The sequence below is a fragment of the Bos indicus genome, chromosome 26, assembly GCF_029378745.1.
Source record: "Bos indicus isolate NIAB-ARS_2022 breed Sahiwal x Tharparkar chromosome 26, NIAB-ARS_B.indTharparkar_mat_pri_1.0, whole genome shotgun sequence".
In the NCBI taxonomy this organism is placed as follows: domain Eukaryota; kingdom Metazoa; phylum Chordata; class Mammalia; order Artiodactyla; family Bovidae; genus Bos; species Bos indicus.
The window spans coordinates 368,591-389,744 of NC_091785.1; the positions used below are offsets into that span (position 1 = coordinate 368,591).

At 38.7% G+C, this 21,154-nt stretch overlaps 1 pseudogene; it reads left to right on the top strand.

The window, feature by feature from the left end:
* The first annotated feature begins 4,067 nt into the window (after nt 1-4,067).
* Nucleotides 4,068-9,433, top strand: LOC139179907 (olfactory receptor 5AL1-like; annotated as a pseudogene).
* Nucleotides 9,434-21,154: the final 11,721 nt, after the last annotated feature.

Consider the following 21,154-nt stretch of genomic DNA (forward strand, 5'->3'; position numbering starts at 1 on the left):
AAAAGCAAGTAATACCTAAATACCTCTTTGCCAGTAATACCTAAAAGCAATATATCTTTCCTTATGAAAATAAATAAAACAATCCATCTTTCCCAAAGTTTAGTTTAACCCAATTGCCTTTTGCTTTATAAGGGCTTATTACTAAGATTGTATTTTTCATTTGTTACAAACTGTTACAAAACAATATACCATAGCTTTTTAGAAATTTTTATTTTATTTTTTAATATTAATTTATTTATTTTAATTGGAGGTTAATTACTTTACAATATTGTATTGGTTTTGCCATATATCAACATGAATCCACCACATGTATACATGTGTTCCCCATCCTGAACCCCGCTCCCTCCTCCCTCCCCATACCATCCCTTAGAAAACTTTAAATAAGCAACCTAGATGTCCATCAGCAGATGAATGGATAAGAAAGCTGTGGTACATATACACAATGGAGTATTACTCAGCCATTAAAAAGAATACATTTGAATCAGTTCTAATGAGATGGATGAAACTGGAACCTATTATACAGGGTGAAGTAAGCCAGAAAGAAAAACACCAATACAGTATACTAACGCATATATATGGAATTTAGAAAGATGGTAACAATAACCCTGTGTACGAGACAGCAAAAGAGACACTGATGTATAGATCAGTCTTATGGACTCTGTGGGAGAGGGAGAGGGTGGGGAGATTTGGGAGAATGGCAGTGAAACATGTATAATATCATGTATGAAAGGAGTCGCCAGTCCAGGTTTGATGCACGATACTGGATGCTTGGGGCTGGTGCACTGGGACGACCCAGAGGGAGGGTATGGGGAGGGAGGAGGGAGGAGGGTTCAGGATGGGGAACACAGGTATACCTGTGGTGGGTTCATTTTGATATTTGGCAAAACTAATACAATATTGTAAAGTTTAAAAATAAAATAAAATTTAAAAAAAAAGAAAACCCTGAAAAAAAATTTTTTAAATGACTGTATATTTGTTAATAACTTTATGATTAGCCTTAAAATTACAACCACAATAATGAATATATCAAAGTCTGTTCTCAAATATTCAACTCTTTTAAGTTAGGAGGATAAATAGAGCTCTTTTAGATTCTATTTCATTACTTCATGTTTGGAAGTAAAGTACTTTGCAGGCATGGCAGAGTAAAACCAACCTCTGTATCCATTGTATCATTCTTATTCTGCCTGAAGTGTTTCCTGGCCCAAGCAGAGAAGTCTTTAATCATAGCCACCACCTGTCAGATTCCTAGTCACTTCCACAGATTCCACTGTGCCTGCATCACTATGTACCATGTGCTATGTACTCCTAAGACAGGTCTTCTGAAGTATGTTTCAAGATATTATAGACTCATGGTGATGATCTATAAAATGTGATTCAAAGCTGAAATAAAATTTAAAAATGGTTAATGATACAGTCTCTTGCTTGAAGGCACAATTCCCTTTAGCACAAAAGGAACTGACATGTTTACATTCTTTATATATTGAGGTAACATTGGTTTATAATATTATATAAGTTTCAAGTGTACAACATTATATTTCAACATCTGTATACATACAGTACAAGGAAAGGGAGATTTTATATATATATATATATATATATATATATATATGCCTGCATGTGTGCTCAGTTGTTTTAGTCGTGTCTCTTTCTGACCCCATGGACTGTAGCCCACCAGGCTCCTCTGTCCATGGGATTCTCCAGTCAAGAATACTGGAGTGGATTGCCATTTCCTCCTCCAGGGGATCTTCCCAACATAGGGATCGAATCCATGACTCCTGCATCTCCTGCATTGCAGGCATATTCTTGAACACTAGAATAGGGACCCCTCTCCAGTATTCTTACCTGGAAAATTCCATGGACAGAGGAGTCTGGTGGATTACATTCCATGGGGTTTCAAAGAACCAGACACAACTGAGCATGCGTACACACAATCACAAGATTCAAAAAAACAGGGTGAGGTCAATCTTGATATAAACCTCAAACATGCTATTCAGGATCCAACCCAAGTCCCCCCAAATTTTACCCAATTTGTAGTATATTTGTGAAAGGCAGATGCCTTTTCACCTGAAATTTTTTCAGTGACCTTCCCTGTTGCCTCATGGCATTAATCCAGTACATCAGGATATGTTAGATTGCAGGGGCTTCACCTTAGCCCATTTGGAGAAAGTCTAAGACAAATTTATCAGCAACCACTACTTCCTTCCACTGTCTGTGGCCACAGATCTCTCTGTATGCAACTTTCCATGTGGCAGGCTAAACAGCTAGGCCATTGGCAACAACCCAGGAACCAAAAATACAATAATTAATACATAGCAAGTTGTTTTTTTTTTTTCCCCCAAGGAATTCAGAATGTTTCATTTAAAAGAAGCTCCTGGCTAAGACTCTCTGGACACCAGCATCTCCTTGAGGATGAGTGGGTCCTCCCTGAGGATGGGTGGGCCCTCCCTAACCCTGCAGACAGGGCGGCTTCAGGAGGGGTCATGCTCAGGGATGGTTGTTGGCTGTGGGCTCTGAGTATTGCCATTCTTCCTCAGTCTGGGTGCCATCCCTTCCTCCCATGGGAGACCACTAGTGGACCAGCATGTGCTGGGCATGGCCTGGAAGATTCCAGTTGACAAGCTGACCGACTCTGTGCTTAGACATGGTCAGACTGTTATCCAGGCTAGCCTTAGAGACTCCTGGTACAGGCTCCTGACGGACTCATTGGTTGGGACGCTGTCTCCACTGGCCATGTGTGCTCACTAGAGAGGCCTGGTGCAGCCCGAGGGCACATCCTCTTGGGTGCCTTTGTCCAAACCTCAGTCAGCTCCCAACTCATAGAATTTTGTTTCTCACTCTTCCTTGACTCTTTCCCTTTGTTTCATTACAGAAATAATCTCACCCTATATCACAGAAAGATTCTTTCTTATTTGGGACAGAAAAGGACAGGTTCAAAAACATGATTATAAAATTCATCTCTGATATCACAGGATGGAGAGCCTATTGAAAAAGAGAGGTGTGGAGAGAAGTATCTAACTGTCTTTTGCTGTTTTGACCAGTTACAGCTTTCCAGCTTCACCACTTTGTCTCATTTTAGTCCATAACTGGAGTAAGGAACCCACTGCTCCATCTTTTGCAAAAGATTCAAACTATATAAGTATTTTCTTGCACATGGGAATCCTCACTCAGTCCCACTCACTCATCACAATAAAAAACCTCAAACCCCATAGCCATTGCTGGCTCCTCCTAGCCATATTTTCAGATCAGATTGGGAGTTCACCTTCCTCTCCCTAGAAAGCCCTATTATGTGAACAAAACTCTTAATATCTTTTCTTCTTAGATGTGCGGTATCATCTGGCTGGCCATCTAAAGCAAGTACACATATATTTATCTGAAATGTAAATTGACCTATGTTTTATATGTTTTGTCTTCTAGATACTGAAGACAAAGAAATGAATACTTTTAATCTTTGCAGCTGAACTGAAATGTCAATCATAATATTGATTTGAACATGAATCTCAGAGGGAAGGAATGAAAGTTACTTATTGGGAAATTCATTTTTATCCAATTGTTTACAAAAACTGCTACCAAATACAAGGCCCATAGATGTAACACTTATCTTAAATAAATTCATAATTTTAATATAAAGCCAATGTGACAGACTTCAAAGCAAATAATCAAAGCAGACATAGCAACTAATCAGGTTGTTCTCCCAAAAGAGATCATGAAAATATTCCTTTACTTTAGATCTTTAACTAAACATAGATGAAAAAATGATCTACCATTTCAAGGGAAATAATTTTCCCCCCAGTTACTAAACATTAAATAATTATGTTCATGTATGTATGTATAATTATATTGTTTTCAACCTTTATTAAAAAGAATGTAGTACAAAAAGAAATCTACCCAAGGGACTACATACATAAAATACAAAGTTGTCTCATAAATACCCAGGTAATTTTAAATGTTACTGGCCTCACAAAGATTCCTGAAATAGTTCAGGCACACTGAACTATTTAGGGGTTTGTTGTTGAACTGAATGATGACATATTGAATATTGAAAGGCATTAGGTAGTAGAAAAATATGCTCAATCCCCTTTTTGGAGGAAGGAATTTGGACTTACAAAAATATAACTTTATCCATTTAATCATTTAGGGATAATTATTTTGAACTGTGGTGTTGGAGAAGACTCTTGAGAGTCCCTTGGACTTCAAGGAGATCCAACCAGTCCATTCTGAAGGAGATCAGCCCTGGGATTTCTTTGGAAGGAATGATGCTTAAGCTGAAACTCCAGTACTTTGGCCACCTCATGCAAAGAGTTGACTCATTGGAAAAGACTCTGATGCTGGGAGGGATTGGGGGCAGGAGGAGAAGGGGACGACAGAGGATGAGATGGCTGGATGGCATCACTGACTCAATGAACGTGAGTTTCAGTGAACTCCGAGAGTTGGTGATGGACAGGGAGGCCTGGTGTGCTGCGATTCATGGTGTCGAAGAGTCGGACACAACTGAGCGACTGATCTGATCTGATTGACCATCTTCTGTATACTAGGTACAGTTGGAGGTAAAGATTAAATTGAATATGAAATAGAAATATTATTGCTTGCCAAAAGGAGTTCAAGCTTCAGATCAGATCAGTCACTCAGTCGTGTCCGACTTTTTGCAACCCCATGAATCGCAGCACGCCAGGCCTCCCTGTCCATCACAAACTCCCAGAGTTCACCGAGACTCACATCCATCGAGTCAGTGATGCCATCCAGCCATCTCATCCTCTGTCGTCCCCTTCTCCTCCTGCCCCCAATCCCTCCCAGCATCAGAGTCTTTTCCAATGAGTCAGCTCTTTGCATGAGGTGGCCAAAGTACTGGAGTTTCAGCTTTAGCATCATTCCTTTAGAATGTGTTATAGACATATTAATAGTTGTCTTCAGTATAGTGTGGTGAATATTATGAAGGAATCAGTGGCTGCAAGAATGTATATATGAGGAGGACTTAAACTCCCTTGAAATTCTCTAAGAGGAAGTGATTTAATAGAGTAGAGAAAATTAAGTAAAAGGAAAATCAGGCAAATAAAAACAATGATGGCAGAGGAAAAGTGTTCTAGGAGGAGAATAAAGGATGTACAAAATTCTGTCTCATATTTAAATTTGGAATACTTGTGACATAGAAACTAGATTAAAAAAAATAAAAAATGTTTCAGGAGGTGCCTGATCTGAGATGCAGAAATTTTCAAGGGCTATGTTAGCCATGAGAAAGAACTTGAAATTTATCCAAACGGCAATGGGAAGATACTGAAGGGTTTCATCAGGACAAAATAAGAATAAAGTTTCTGTAAAATCTCATATAAGCTGAAAACTGAGGAACAGAGAAAAATAAGACAGATTAGAGGCAAGACTAAAAGTAAAAAAAAAAAAAAAAAAAAAGGCATCATTGTGCTTGGACCAATAAAGCAATATATATGACAAGATTTGAAAATTGTGTGAGGGATAAAATTGTTAGTCTTGTCATTGTTTAGTCTCTCAGTCACAAAGGAGCCGAATTCCCAAGCAAGAATACTAGAGTGGGTTGCTATTTCCTCCTCCAGCAGATCTTTCCAACACAGGGATTGAATGCGCATCTACTGTGTCTCCTGCATTGACAGGTGAATTCTTTATCAGTAGTAGGGGGGCAAATTGAACATTGGCATGAGGATCAGGAAAGCATAGTAAAAGAAATTGCTCTCTGATTTGGAGAGCAAATGGATAATGACACTGTTCATTGCGACTCTTTGTGACCCCCATGGACTAGAGCCAACCAGGCTCCTCTGTCCATGGAATTCTCCAGGCAAAAAAATACTATAGTGGGTTTCCATTTCTTCCTCCAGGGGATCTTCCCAACCCAGGGATCGAACCTGTGTTTCTTATGTCTCCTGCATTGACAGGCAGATTCTTTATCACTAACACCATCTGGGAAGACCATTCATTGCTCTAGAAAATGTATATGCCAAGTCTTGGGTTTTGGGTCCCATGTGCAGAAATATCAAGTTGTTTTCTGTGTGTAATACTTTGATAAATATCTAAATGGTAATTTCTGAGAGATATTTAGTTGTATAAAACTGGAGCAGAAAGAGGTAGTTGGAAAAATAATTTATTAATAGATTTGTTCATAATCAGCATATAGATGCCTATTGAGCACATAGGATTGGATAATTGATCAAGAAGGTGCCAAAATGAGAGGAAGGAGCTTTGGAGAGAACATGAAGAACATGCCATCTAAAGCATAGTAATAGAAACAGACTCCAAGACTGAGGATCAAAATAAACAAACTCAGAAGACTGCTTTGCTTTAGAACTCAAACTTGTATTCAATCGAGTTCAGTGCTACAGTGCTGCCAAAAAATACAGGTTTTATTGAATTCAAAAATAGGGAAGTAGATAATAAACATGCTCAGGAATTTTTTTGTTTTAATGAGAAAGATAGGTGGATTACACCTTGTTAAGTTATAAATGGAGCTTCCAGGATGGCACTAGTAGTTAAATAGTCTGCCTGTCAGTGCAGGAGACATAAGAGATGCAAGTTACATATCTGAGTTGTGAAGATCCCTTGGAGTATGAAATGGTAACCCACTCCAATATCTTTGCCTGGAAAATTCCATGGACAGAGGAGCCTTGTGGCCTACAATCCGTTGGATCACAAAGAGCCACTCTAATGGCAGAAAGTGCTTCTTGATGAGAGTGAAAGAGGAGAGTGAAGAAGCTGGCTTAAATCTCAACATTCTAAAAACTAAGATCATGGCATCCAGTCCCATCATTTCACGGCAAACAGAAGAGGAAAAAGTGGAAACAGTGACAAATTTTACTTTCTTGGACTCCAAAATCACTGCTAATGGTGACTACAGCCTTGAAATTAAAAGATGCTTGCTTCTTGGAAGAAAAGCTATGGCACATCTAGGCGGCATATTAAAAAGCAGAGAAATTACTTTGCCAACACAGGTCTGTATAGTCAAAGCTATCATTTTCCAATAGTCATATATGGATGTGAGAGTTGGACCATAAAGAAGGCTGACCACCGAAGAACTGATGCTTTCAAATTGTTGTGCTAGAGAAGACTCTTGAGAGTCCCATGGGCTGCAAGATCAAGCCAGTCAATCCTAAAGGAAATTAACCCTGAATATTCACTGGAAAGACTTATACTGAAGTTGAAGCTGCAATAATTTGGCAACCTGATGCAAAGAGCAGCCTCACTGATAAAAACCCTGATACTGGAAAGATTGAGGACAGGAGGAGAAGAGGGCGAGATAGGATAAGATGTTTTGATGTCATCAATGACTCAAAGGAAATGAATTTGAGCAAACTCTGGGAGATAGTGAAGGACAGGGATGCCTGGCATGTTGCAGTCCATGGGGTCACAAAGAATCAGACACAACTTAGCAACTGAAAATAGTTATATATTTGAGAAGTTGGGGACAGATACCTGTTCCAATAAGTTTGGTTGAAAACTGGTGATGGGGACAGAAAGAGAAAGGAGTAACCAAGATAAGTTTTCAAGGGGATGTAAATCCAAATTTAACGTGGGAGGAGCTTTTATATTTATTTTATCATGTTTTTTACTGTCCTGAAAATCTATAAGGTGCATGTAAAGTAACCTGAGAAAATACAGTGATAAAGGAAAATCATGTTAACTTATATTCTGCCCTGTTAAGAAAGGATGGGAACAAATTCAATTGTACCAGTTTTTGAGCACTGAGAAGCCACCTTGGGTTTATATAAATTTTCTGTGAAGTGAGGTTCCTCTAAATTCTGTCCAAATGCTCTTCACTTGGGACCATTTGATACTTCAAGATAGAGCTTAAAAACATATATCTTAATTACTTAAAAACATTTTACAATCTGGAAAATTGTTCACTGGTGTGTATTTTCCCAAAAGATAGCCAGAAAATTTCACAATGCCATTTTCCTAAATATAAATATTATGTATATATTGAAAAAAAATAGAATATGAAGAAAAAACAAGGTGAAGAAACTTTTACGATTATACCAAACTGGTTCCCTAAAGATACATACTGTTAGTATTTTGATTTTTTACTTATACTTTCCATGCTTGATTTTGCTTATTTTTAATATTCTTATGAAATGATAAAATGACAGTTCTGTGAAAGAAATATACAACTTAAGAAATTATGTTAATGTATTTTCTATCAAAGCCACTTTGTATCCTGAATGCTCTTTTTTGTTTCTTTAAAGAAAAGCACAACACAGTCTTTGCTATTGTATTGATTATAAAATTTTAATTGAAATTCTCTCTTTCTTCTTTCACAGCTTCTTAGTGGAATTTCCACCTGGACCAAATGTTTTTACAGTAAATTCACAATAAATCTACACATAATTCAGGGTGCTTATCAAGATTCTACTTTAACTGAATTTAGCATGACAGCCTGAAGTGCCAGGGCTGCCTTCTCACACTTAATCATTCCTTTCAGAGTCAAGATTATTCAGAGCATGTGATCTGGTGGGATTTACTATAGAATTGCTTATTTCATGGCAGAAAGCAATCGTTCAGTGGTTACTGAGTTCATCCTTTTGGGCCTCACAGATAACCCAGAGCTTCAATTCATTTTCTTTTGCATTTTATTGTTAATCTACTTGATTACTGCCTTGGGCAATCTTGGTTTTATTGTGCTAATACAAGTGAGTCCTCAACTTCACACACCCATGTATTTTTTCCTCTGTCATCTGGCTTTTGTGGATTTTTATGGTTCCTCCACCATCACACCAAACAAGCTTATAAACACTTTTCATGAAATTAAAAGTGTATCACTTTATGCATGTGCCACTCAAGTGTGTTGCTTTATCACATTTTCAGCTTGGGAATTGTTAATGCTGTCTGCCTTGGCTTATGATCAGTATGTGGCCATATGTCACCCTTTACTCTATGTAGTTCTTATGCCTAGGAAACTCTGCATCCAAATGGTCACTGGCTCTTATATTTATGGATTCCTGGTGGGATTCATACAAGCAGTAGCTACATTCCACATGGCTTTCTGTGCCCCTAATGTGATCAATCAGTTCTACTGTGATGATGTTCCCTTGATCACTCTGGCCTGCTCTGATACCCAAGTCAAAGAGCTGATGTTATTAGCCCTGCAGGATTCAATGTCTTCTGTTCTCTTATCATTGTACTCATATCCTATGTATTCATCATCTTTGCCATCGTAAGGATCCGTTCTGCTGTAGGGAGACAGAAAGCCTTTTCTACCTGCACCTCTCACCTGTTTTCTATTGCTATGCATTATGGGTCCCTCAGTTTTATGTACCTGAAGCCCAGATCAAGCCACTCACTATATAAAGACAATTTTGCCTCCGTTTTCTATACTGTGGTGATTCCTATGCTAAACCCATTGATCTACAGCTTGAGGAATTGGGAGGTAAAAAATGATTTGAGAAAGATTATTGAAAAGATGTATTTGAATAAAAAATAAGAATTGTGTTGTTACTAAAGAAATGCTGGGTATAGTTTTCAGTTCAGTTCAGTCTCTCAGTCATGTCCAGCTCTTTGCAACCCCATGAACCACACCACACCAGCCCTCCCTGTCCATCACCAATTCCCAGAGTTTACCCAAACTCATGTCCATTGAGTTGGTGATGTCATCCAACCATCTCATACACTGTCGTCCCCTTCTCCTCCCGCCCTCAATCTTTCCCAGCATCAGGGTCCTTTCCAATGAGTCAGCCTCTTTGCTCAGGTAGCCAGAGTATTGGAGTTTCAGCTTCAACATCAGTCCTTCCAATGAACACCCAGGACTCATCTTCTTTAGGATGGACTGGTTGTATCTCCTTGCAGTCCAAGGGACTCTCAAGAGTATTTTCCAACACCACAGTTCAAAAGCATCAATTCTTTGGCACTCAGCTTTCTTTATAGTCCAACTCTCACATCCATCCATGACTACTGGAAAAACCATAGCCTTGACTAGACGGACCTTTGTTGGTAAAGTTATGTCTCTGCTTTTAAAAATGCTCTCTAGGTTGTTCATAACTTTCCTTCCAAGGAGTAAGCATCTTTTAATTTCATGGCTGCAATCACCATCTGCAGTGATTTTTGGAGCCCAAGAAAATAAAGCCAGCCACTGTTTCCCCATGTATTTCCATGAAGTGATGGGACCATGAGCTAAGTTTTCTGAATGTTGAGTTTTACGCCAACTTTTTTACTCTCACTTTCATCAAGAGGCTCTTTAGTTCTTCTTCACTTTCTGCCATAAGGGTACAGATTTAGGACATTTTAAATCAAGACTTGTACAATGATTCAGTATCAATAGGCAGAGAAGCCTTTGGCCTTTGTGGCTCAGTTTGCTGATGTCTTATTTCCTCCTTGAAAATAGATATTTTCCTATTTTAACTTACACATAGTAGATATAACAAATATTTTAATGGTCAAATTCTAAGAAAGAGATAGAAACTATCCGTTCTCTTTGAACATAAAATGCTTTGTCAATAGAGATGAAAAATAAAGCACTTTAAAATCATAATTTTGCCTCATTTCTCTCTAATATTGAGGATTTTAGCTATCTTGAGAGACACAAGCTATGCAAATAGTATAAACACCATGTAAATTTTTTCCTTCAGGTTGAACCAAAGTTAAATATGATATGTTGCTTGGTTAAAATGTTTTGGTTTTAAAATGTCCATAAAATGAAGTTATTATCTTTACAGTGTTACATGTATATGGTCAGACATTTTTTAAAAGGCTTTATTTTTTAGAGAAGTTTTATGTTTACAACAAAATTGAAGAGAGATGCAGAGCTTTATCTTATACCCCCTTACTGTCACAGATACATAACCTCCCAGTTATCAACACCACTCACCAAAGTGGCAGAGAAGGCAATGGCAACCCACTCCAGTACTCTTGCCTGGAAAATCCCATGGACAGAGGAGCCTGGTGGGCTGCAGTCTGTGGGTTCGCTGAGTTGGACAGGACTGAGCGATTTCACTTTCACTTTTCACTTTCATGCATTGGAGAAGGAAATGGCAACCCACTCCAGTGTTCTTGCCTGGAGAATCCCAGGGAAGGGGAAACCTGGTGGGCTGCCGTCTATGGGGTCGCACAGAGTCGGACACTACTGAAGCGACTTAGCAGCAGCACCAAAGTGGTGCACTTGTTACAATAGATGAATCTTCATTGATGTATCTTAATCATGCAGTGTCCATAATTTACCTTAGGTTTCACCCTAGATATTGTGCATTTTGTGATTCTGGACAAATGTGTAATGATTTAATCCATCATTGTACTGTTGCACAGAGGATTTTCATTGCCCTAAGCATCCTCTCTGCTCTGTTCATTCATCTCATCCCCACTGCCCTCACCCATGGCAAACATGGATTTTCTGATCATCTCTCATGTTTTGCCTTCTCCAGAATGTCATAGAGTTGTAATTATATAATACATAGCCTTTTTTGGTTGTCTTTTTTCACTTAGCAACATGCATTTAAGGTTCCTCTGTGTCTTTTCATAGCTAATAGCTCATTTCTTTTTAGCTTGGAATAACATTCCTTTATCTGGATGTACCAAAGATTATTTATCTGTTCACCTACTGAAGGACATCTTGGTTGCTTCAAAATTTTAACAATTATGAATAAATCAGCCATAAATGTCTTTATGCATATTTTTATAGAGATGCAAGTTTTCAAATCCTTTTGATAAATTGTTGATTTGTATGGTAAAAAAAATGTGTTTATTTTTGTATGAAACAGCCAAACTCTTCTGGTTGAACATTTTACCATGATCATTTAAGCACTGTCTCTTCTATATTCAGCCTGCATTTTAGCTCCACTGATTAGTTCTGGGTGCAGTGACATAATTTTTATTCTGCATAATTACTGAGAAATTAATTGCCCATTTTTGTCAATTTATATTAATAGTTTGTGCAGTTTCCCACTGGCAGTGGCATTATCACTGGACACAGAAGTTCTAAAGATGCCATATGAATTCCTATGTTTCATATATATATATATTTTTTTTTCCTTGCTCCATTGTGCATGGGTACCCCTAATTTCTTAAGTTAATCCGAGTTCATTACCTTAACTGGCACATTAAGTCTTTCCTTGTCTGACAGTTGGTTGGTGTGAAGTAGTCAAAGATTCCAGTTTCTTAAAACACTAATTGAGCTGCTAGTGCAAATATTTGCCCTCTGGGATTCTCATACTACAATCCAGTGAGCCTAATATTATAGGAATAGGAGACATAAAATCAGAAAATTATTCACAAGATGTAATGATGAGAAGGATCAATTCTACTTTCACGTCTTTGTTTCCAGATGCATGATCCTATGCTGTTAGGGACACTATAACTTATGTTCTCATCAGTTCATTACCTACAGTGTATCATGGAGGATGGTGCACCAATGTAGCCAAATCATTTTCTGAGCTGGTGACTTGGCTGTGTTGTCAGGTTGCCATTCATAGATCCAGTCAAGCCAACTGAGTCTTGACAAGAGATAAACTATTAAGACCATGGCCATGTCAAACTTTCATTGCTATAGAGTGAGTGTATTTCTTCTGAGGGAATATTGTATGGCTTATACTTTCAAGAACAAAACATCCTTTAAACTATTGAAAAATAACACATCTTAGGATAATGGGTCTTGGGAAGAAAAATTCCTTTTCAGTCTATTGATTTTAGTGGGGACAAACTGCTGTCCCATTCAACATTGAAGGGATTTGATATAACTGTTGTATCACGTGTTTCTGATTTTTATCTCAAAAGATGGGTGCCACACTCAGGACTTGGCATAGGTCTCTGCTTCTAACAGATCGGACATTCAGCATTGGTAGCAGTAGGAAGGAGTCATGTTTTTGGTAACACATGGTCTTCATTCCTTACACTGTGACTATGCTGCCCATGGTGTCCCTGGGGCTGTGAGGGAGAAGGGAAGGGGACGAGTATGCATATGATGGGTTTTCCAATCCTTCTTATCAGTGCAGACATCTTCTGTTGTAGTTACTCCTTTCTGTTTAGTCACTAAGCAGTTCAATTCTTTGTAGCCCCACAGACTGTAGCCCATCAGTCTCCTCTGTCCATGGGATTTCCTAGGCAAGAATACTGCAGTGGATTGTCATTTCCTACCCTAGGGGGTCTTCCTAACCCAGGGATAAAACTCTTGTCTCCTGCTTAGCAAGAAAATTCTTTACCACTGAGCCACCTGGGAAGCCCAGTTACTCCTTAGTAGTTTAAAATATATATATATATCAAATCAGCATGCTTTGTGCCTCTTTCACAACTTCATCTAAAGTCCTCTTCCTCAAATGCCATGTTCTTGGACCCCTGCTATCCTCAGTCCATAAATGAGTGTCCAGCGCTGTTCATCACCATCTGTGGGTCAGAGAGTGGCCACCATCTTCAGGCCACACTCTCTCAATTTGAAATAGAAGACCACCAAGACAAACTGCCTTCACTGCTATCATTCAGAACCACCACTGTTTCCTACATGGTGTAAAAGCCCTTCTTTGCACTTGGCTCAAATCTTATTTGTGTGTGTATGCTCAATCATGTCAGACTCTGTGACTTCTTGGACTGTAGCCCACCAGGCTCCTCTGTCTATGGAATTTTCCAGGCAAGAATACTGGAACGGGTTATCATTTTCTACTCCAAGAAATGTTCCCAACCTAGGGACTGAACCCCCATCTCTTGCATCTCCTGCCTTGGCAGGCAGATTCACTACCACTGTTGCCACTCCAACCTTATTTGGAGTCTCCTTTTTTGGATCTGTTTAAGCTCCAAATATTATTTGGGGCCTCTTAATTTGAAACCCCTAGCTTATTAAACTGTAGCATAGACTGTGTAAGGGTCTGTGTGGCAGAGACAGGTAATATAAAAATCCACATCCTTTGTTCATATAATTTGTTACTAACATCTCAACCTAATTTAACCAGGTTGTAAGTGAATGACTCCCATTTCATGGATTGCTATTGTGCTGGACCAAAATTTGAGTTGGTGGATCATGTAAAACCCAGCACAGAATAGACAGCAGATGCTAAATGTTTACTTGCTAGCTCATCATCTGGCACTTAGTTTCTACTAGGGCACACTAGAACACACAAAACCATTTTATTTCTTCATCAGAATATCCGGCTTTTCTGTAAAGTCTGTGCCGTGATGCTGATTTCAGCTTCCTAGAGACTCAGACATCATTCTTTCCCAACATAGATATTTCTAATATCTTTGGATTACTTGCAGAACCTACTCTTTCTGAGGTTAAATCAAATCTGGTAGTCTTCAGAAATATCCAACACATAGCTCAGAGCTATAAGCCCTGTGACATGCTTTTTTCAATAGAATGCTTAAAAGTGTACAGCTTCTAAGGCTAGAACTTTTTTCCAGGGAAATTTTAAATGTTTGAACTCAACCACCATGTTTTCACTGGAAGTCTAAGCCAGACACTCATTACATGGATCACATCCAGCTGTCAGCCTCATCAAGTATAATATCAGCCCTTTGACTGAGGTCTTCATTGACCATACAGCCAGCCTACTGCTCAGCTGACACCACAAGTGGAGAGAGATTGTTCTTAGCCCATGTAAACATGAGAGATAATAAATCCTTTTTGCCTGAGGGCTCTAAAACTTAGGGGTTTTCTTTTAAAAAAATGTTATATAGTTGAAACAACAGTGATCATAGAATGAATTGCAAAACATTTTAAAGTGAAATTAACTCTAATAAGAAATCCTGAAGATAGATTTTATGATTTGACAGAAGGAAAATGTTGAAAAATTTTTTTCTAAAATAATTGAGGAACGTATTTTAGACACTCATAGCTTTGTGCATGCTGATAGATCTCTTTTAAACTTTCTTGAATTTCTACCAAGCCTCTAAGAAAAACTACAGAGTTAAATCATTACAGATTGATTAGAAATAAAATGCAAACAAATATGATGACTTCTGTACAATTTATGTTTGAGGTTCTTTGTCATTTATTCTACTAGAGAAAATGGTGTTATAAAAATCATAAAAGTCTTCCTAGGACAAAATATCCACATTTAATAATAATTGTTCTTTCTTTCTTTGTAATAAGCATTGTCTATGGATTTTCTATCTGTATGTCTTTCTATTTATCACTTTATACATGTGTGGAATGAGGAGAATTTGTTAGAGAGTTTGAAGAAAAGAAGTGTTCATTTCTCTCTGACTTGCATGCCTTTAAAAGCTTTCCATCAGACTTCAGAAAAAAAACAAAGTTAATTTTAAATTATTTTATTTTTTGAACAGAATGTTCAAACAACAATTTTTTTTTAATTTTATTTTATTTTTAAACTTTACATAATTGTATTAGTTTTGCCAAATATCAAAATGAATCCACCACAGGTATACATGTAATCTATACATGTAATCTTTGCTGGTAATTATTAATGTTTAATTTTACATAGATTCAGCAGAATGATTTGAAATTTCAAGTGATCAGTCCCTGTCTGTTAGGCAAACTGAGTCCCAAAAGATTAGGCATAATGATTGTTTATGCTTGTGAAACATCATTACGTTGTTTTGTTCAGAAATTGCTTAAAATTGTGCAACACAGGGAACACATTCTGGAGGGACCAACAAATGATACAAAATATACTCACTACAGTTAAGTAAAGTTAAATGTTGTTGACATTCACAGAGTTTGCCACAAGGTATATTGGACACCTTTTTTGTTTCATTGTGGTTTGCTCAAAGGCAGCAGGCAGTGAGGAAAAATCAAGGTAACTGAAGTAGTAAAAAAAGGGTTTCAGTTCAGTTCAGTTCAGTCACTCAGTCGTGTTTGACTCTTTGCAACCCCATGAACGGCAGTACACCAGCCCTCCCTGTCCATCAACAACTCCTGGAGTCCACCCAAACCTATGTCCATTGAGTCGGTGCTGCCATCTGACCATCTCATCCCCTGTAGTCCCCTTTTCCTCCTGCCCTCAGTCTTTCCCAATATCAGGATCTTTTCCAATGAGTCAGCTCTTTACATCAGAGGGCCAAAATACTGGAGTTTCAGCTTCAACATCAGTCCTTCCAATGAACACCCAGGGCTGATCTGCTTTAGTATGGACTGGTTGGATCTTGTTGCAGTCCAAAGGACTCTCAAGAGTCTTATCCAACACCACAGTTAAAAAGCATATATTCTTTGGCACTCAGCTTTCTTTATAGTCCAACTCTCACATCCATACATCACCACTGGAAAAACCATAGCCTTGACTAGACAGACCTATGTTGACAAAGTAATATCTCTGCTTTTCAATATGCTGTCTGGGTTGGTCATAACTTTCCTTCCAAGGAATAAGTGTATTTTAATTTCATGGCTGCAGTCACCATCTGCAGTGATTTTGGAGCCCAGAAATATAAAGTCAGTCACTGTTTCTGCTGTTTCCCATCTATTTGCCATGAAGTGATGGGACCGGATGCCATGATCTTAGTTTTCTGAATGTTGAGCTTTAAGCCAACTTTTTCACTCTCCTCCTTCACTTTTATCAAGAGGCTGTTTAGTTCCTCTTCACTTTCTTCCATAAGGGTAGTGTCATCTGCATATCTGAGGTTATTGATATTTCTCCCGGCAATCTTGATTCCAGCTTCTGCTTCATCCAGCCCAGTGTTTTTCATGATGCACTCTGCATATAAGTTAAATAAGCAGGGTGGCAATATACAGCCTTGACATTCTCCTTTTCCTATTTGGAACAAGTCTGTTGTTCCATGTCCAGTTCTAACTGTTGCTTCATGACCTGCATACAGGTTTCTCAAGACGCAGGTCAGGTGGTCTGGTATTCCATCTCTTTCAGAATTTTCCACAGTTTATTGTGATCCACACAGTCAAAGGATTTGGTATAGTCAATAAAGTAGAAATATATGTTTCTGGAACTCTCTTGCTTTTTTGATGATCCAGCGGATTTTGGCAATTTGATCTCTGGTTCCTCTGCCTTTTCTAAAACCAGCTTGAACATCTGGAAGTTCACAGTTCAAGTATTGCTGAAACCTGGCTTGGAGAATTTTGAGCATTAGGCTATGGTTTTTCCTGTGGTCATGTATGGATGTGAGAGTTGGACTGTGAAGAAGGCTGAGTGCCAAAGAATTGATGCTTTTGAACTGTGGTGTTGGAGAAGACTCTTGAGAGTCCCTTGGACTGCAAGGAGATCCAATCAGTCCATTCTGAAGGAGATCAGCCCTGGGATTTCTTTGGATTTCTTTTTAAAAAATAGACATGCAACAAATGTTTACTGTGTAGCAGGGAACTGTACTCAGTATCTTGTAGTAACCTTTAATTGAAATAATTTCAAAAATAATATATTTGTATATATATTTTTAAAAAGGCAGAAAATTACCCTAACCTGGGGAAGAATACAGACTCTTTGGTACAGAAAACAAGCTCCTCTCAATTCTTTTCAGTTTCTTGAGTAACAATTGAATTATTTTAAAAAGGAGGGTACACTTTCTTTATAACTTATTTTTACATGATATATTTAAACAAAGACCATCACTCAGTTATACAATTTATTTACAGCAACAAAGAAAAAGAAGAAAAATGCCTGACCTTTATTGAGTGCTTACTTTTGCTTAGCCTAATTTTGAATTTTATCAACTCATTTAATCCTGTTACCAATGCTAAGAAATAAGTCATATGCATTTGTTTAGCAATGTGAAAATCAGGATTTACAAAATAAAGAAAGTGAGATTTAACCCATAACTTTTAGAAAATTATAAGTAGAAAACATATTAAGTTAAATTTTCTTGAAATTATGATTTAATAATTTAACAAAATAAATTGTAGAAGCACTAAATTTTCAAGAACATGTTTAGAATGTAAATTCTCTGATGAGTTTAATATTTTGCTGCTTACATATACATACCTCATATTCCCTCAAGTATATTTCTTATTTACATATTAGTTCAGAGAAGTCCATATATTAATATAGTTTGACTGCTTCATAGTAACATTACAGTGTCATCTGTGAAGAAAAACCATTAGTGATTATATATTTCACTTCAGTTCAGTCGCTCAGTCGTGTCCGACTCTTTGCGACCCCATGAATCACCACATGCCAGGCCACCCTGTCCATCACCAACTCTCGGAGTTCACTCAGACTCACGTCCATTGAGTCAGTGATGCCATCCAGCCATCTCATCTTCTGTCGTCCCCTTCTCCTCCTGCCCCCAATCCCTCCCAGCATCAGAGTATTTTCCAATGAGTCAGTGCTTCACATGAGGTGGCCAAAGTACTGGAGTTCCAGATTTAGCATCATTCCTTCCAAAGAAATCCCAGGGCTGATCTCCTTCAGAATGGATTGGTTGGATCTCCTTGCAGTCCGAGGGACTCTCAAGAGTCTGCTCCAACACCACAGTTCAAAAGCATCAATTCGTCGTTGCTCAGCTTTCTTCACAGTCCAACTCTCACATCCATACTTGACCACTGGAAAAACCATAGCCTTGACTAAATGGACTTTTGTTGGCAAAGTAATGTCTCTGATTTTCAATTTGCTATCTAGGTTGGTCATAACTTTTCTTCCAAGGAGGAAGCATCTTTTAATTTCATGACTGCAATCACCATCTGCAGTGATTTTGGAGTCCCCTCCAAAAAAGTCTGACACTGTTTCCACCATTTCCCCATCTATTTCCCATGAAGTGATGGGACCAGATGGCATGATCTTCATTTTCTGAATGTTGAGCTTTAAGCCAACTTTTTCACTCTCCACTTTCACTTTCATCAAGAGGCTTTTTAGTTCCTCTTCACTTTCTGCCATAAGGGTGGTGTCATCTGCACATCTGAGGTTATTGATATTTCTCCCAGCAATTTTGATTCCAGCTTCTGCTTCTTCCAGTCCAGTGTTTCTCAAGATGTACTCTGCATATAAGTTAAATAAGCAGGGTGACAATATACAGACTTGACATCCTCCTTTTCCTATTTGGAACCCCAGTCTCTTGTTCCATGTCCAGTTCTAAATGTTGCTTCCTGACCTGCGTTTAGGTTTCTCAAGAGGCAGGTCAGGTGGTCTGGTATTCCCATCTCTTGAAGAATTTTCCACAGTTTATTGTGATCCACACAGTCAAAGGCTTTGGCATAGTCAATAAAGCAAAAATAGATATTTTTCTGGAACTCTCTTGCTTTTTCAATGATTCAGCAGATGTCGGCAATTTGATCTCTGGTTCCTCTGCCTTTTCTAAAACCAGCTTGAACATCTGGAAGTTCACAGTTCACATATTGCTGAATCCTGGCTTGGAGAATTTTGAGCATTATTTGACTAGCGTTTGAGATGAGTGCAATTGTGTGGTAGTTTGAGCATTCTTTGGCATTGCCTTTCTTTTAGATTGGAATGAAAACTGACTTTTTCCAGTCCTGTGGCCACTGCTGAGGTTTCCAAATTTGCTGGCATATTGAGGGCAGCACTTTCACAGCATCATCTTTCAGGATTTGAAATAGCTCAACTGGAATTCTATCACCTCCACTAGCTTTGTTCGTAATGATGCTTTCTAAGGCCCACTTGACTTCACATTCCAGGATGTCTGGCTCTAGGTCAGTGATCACACCATCGTGATTATCTTGGTCTTGAAGATCTTTTTTGTACAGTTCTTCTGTGTATTCATGCCACCTCTTCTTAATATCTTCTTAATATCTTCTGCTTCTGTTAGGTCCATACAATTTATGTCCTTTATTGAGGACATCAAATGTTCTTCACATCAAATGTTCCCTTGGTATCTCTAATTTTCTTGAAGAGATGTCTAGTTTTTCCCATTCTGTTGTTTTCCTCATTTCTTTGCATTGATCACTGAGGAAGGCTTTCTTATCTCTCCTTGCTATTCTTTAGAACTCTGCATTCAGATGCTTATATCTTTCCTTTTCTCCTTTACTTTTCGCTTGTCTTCTTTTCACAGCTATGTGTAAGGCCTCCCCAGACAGCCATTTTGCTTTTTTGTATTTCTTTTCCATGGGGATGGTCTTGATCCCTGTCTCCTGTACAGTGTCATGAGCCTCAGTCCATAGTTCATCAGGCACTCTGTCTATCAGATCTAATCCCTTAAATCTATTTCTCACTTCCACTGTATAATCATAAGGGATATGATTTAGGTCATACCTGAATGGTCTAGTGGTTTTCCCTACTTTCTTCAATTTCTGGACTTGGCAATAAGGAGTTCACGGTCTGAGCCACAGTCAGCTTCTGGTCTTGTTTTTGTTGACTGGATAGAGCTTCTCCATCTTTGGCTGCAAAAATATAACCAATTTGATTTCAGTGTTGACGATTTGGTGATGTCCACGTGTAGAGTCTTCTGTTGTGTTGTTGGAAGAGGGTGTTTGCTATGACCAGTGCATTTTCTTGGCAAAACTCTATTAGTCTTTGTCCTGCTTCATTCCATATTCCAAGGCCAAATTTGCCGTTTACTCTAGGTATTTCTTGACTTCCTTCTTTTGCATTCCTATCCCCTATAATGAAAATGACATCTTTTGGGGAGCAACCCCATGTCCAAAAAGCAGTGCCTGCACAGGCACAGGAGGGCCTAGAGGAGTTATTCCACGTTCAAGGTCAAGAGTGGTGGCAGTGAGGAGATACCCCTCTTCCAAGGTAGGAGCAGAAACTGAGCTTTGCTGGGGCAGCTGTGAAGAGACACCGCACATCAAGGTAAGAGAAACCCAAGTAAGACGGTAGTTGTTGCAAGAGGGCATCAGAGGGCAGACACACTGAAACCATAATCAGAGAAAACTAGTCAATCTAATCACAGTAGGACCACAGCCTTGTCTAGCTCAATGAAACTAAGCCATGCCTGTGGGGCCACCCAAGACGGGCCTGTCATGGTGGAGAGGTCTGACAGAAAGTGGTCCACTGGAGAAGGGAATGGCAAACCATTTCAATATTCTTGTCCTGAGAACCCCATGAACAGTATGAAAAGGCAAAATGATAGGGTACTGAAAGAGGAACTCCCCAGGTCAGTAGGTGCCTGATATGCTACTGGAGATCAGTGAAGAAATAACTCCAGGAAGAATGGAGGGACGGAGCCAAAGCAAAAACAATACCCAGTTGTGGATGTGACTGGTGACAGAAGCAAGGTCCGATGCTGTAAAGACCAATATTGCATAGGAACTTGGAATGTCAGGTCCATGAATCAAGGCAAATTGGAAGTGGTCAAACAAGAGATGGAAAGAGTGAATGTCGACATTCTAGGAATCAGCGAACTCAAATGGACTGGAATGGGTGAATTTAACTCA